This window comes from Musca domestica, unplaced genomic scaffold, assembly GCF_030504385.1.
Source record: "Musca domestica strain aabys unplaced genomic scaffold, Musca_domestica.polishedcontigs.V.1.1 75, whole genome shotgun sequence".
NCBI lineage: Eukaryota > Metazoa > Arthropoda > Insecta > Diptera > Muscidae > Musca > Musca domestica.
Window position 1 is genome coordinate 1,511,452 of NW_026712393.1, and position 1,756 is coordinate 1,513,207.

Genomic DNA, 1,756 nt, shown 5'->3' on the forward strand with positions numbered 1-1,756 from the left:
ATGAAGTCGCCATCTGAAACATCCAACAAATTCAAGATAAACCCATTGACACAATCAACTGTTTAGGAGTCGATAACAAAAGAACATTCTCATTATTACCGATTATTGTTTATAAACAATCTCTTTTTCGTTCGTTGTTTTATTGTATTTCTGACATGTCTTTAGATGGCAGAGAGAGAAAGAGAGACTTCTTCAACTAAGTAACTGTTTTTGCAGAAAAAAAAAAACAACAACCAAAAGGCAAATACCTACTCCCTTTTGTAAAGGTTATCATAATTGTTACTCTTAACCAGAAATGATGGGTGCGAGTGCTGTTGTTGTTGTTATTGCATTCACCATCAGTCAGCCAGCCGTCAGACGACACTTAGAGACAGTTAGGTTGTAAAAAAAGGAGCAACGGTGACATTTTACAGACAAACAATGGAGAGAGAGAGAGTGTTGTCTGCGATGCCTTGTAAACTGAGAGGGCCACCAGGTGTTTTGGCCGTGTTGATGTTGCAACTGAAGTAACATTGCACGTTGTGCCACCAGACGCCCAAGACAACAAATAAAAAAAATGACAAAAACGGTAATGGTGGCAGTGACAATGGCTCATGTGGTAGTTGTTGTTGCTTTTGCACGATGGTATGGCATGAAATGACACAATTTCACTTATTTATTCATTGTTGTTTGGCTGACACTCACTCAGCCATCCAAGAAAAATATGTGCAGATTTTTTTATGTGTGGAAGATTGTTGCATTACTGGTAGTTGTTTTTTTTTTTCTATTTTATTGCATTTTTCAATATTTCATAGGAATTAATGAAACAAAACTAGACACCATCCAAGCAAATGCAACAAGGTGTGGGCCGTGATGCCATAGAGGTGCGTTACTGCCCCAATCTTTACCTGCAACAATTTATGCATTGTTTTTATTTTTTTTTCATTCAGAAAGAAAAATCATTACCAAGAGGTTTCAATTGAAATGGTTTTTCAAAAAAATCAAAAAAGTTATTGTAAAGAATTTTTGAATTGTTTCATTTTTTGTTCGGTATAGTAAAGAAATGCGAAAACGCCCTTCCATCTCTGTGACTTAACAATACACAAATGGTGCTCCTTGGGTGAGGTAGAGGAGTTAACAATCGTTGGAGTGATGGATAATCAATCACTGAAACAATGTCAAATATTTGGCAATATTGAAGATTATCGTTGCGTTATCCTGAAAAGGAGGTTAAATGTCAAGAAAAGACGTCTTTAAAATATTAAAGTAAATTATTTACGTTAAATGTTTGAGGGATTAAATTTTAATGGAGCACAATTTTCAAAAAAACCTTAATGTTGGAATTTTAGTTTTTATTTTTTTATATTCCCATAACCATATTAGGCATAAGAAATCCCCTTAAAGTCATTATTCTGAAGAAATTGAATTAGGTTGATAAAATCAAACTCAAATGTTTTAGGTCAAGTTTTTGGTATTGGAAATAGTCGATATAAGCCTACGTTTTCGTATAGCCCCCTGTTTCTCATCGGAGAAAACCGAAATCGGCAGTTCACCACTTTCGGACAAGCGAAGCAACTCTTTAGCTCTTTTGAGTCTATTTTCTTTCGGTGGGGGTGTAAGTTCTTGCACTTTTTGGAATTTCAATGGCTTTACCCCAATCTCATATTTCAATTTTTTCCGAATAGAATATTGCGATATGTTCAGCTCACGAGCCATTTTTCGGCCACTGCGACATAGGGCTTTGATCAAGTCGCTGCTTTACTTTTCAAACCATTTC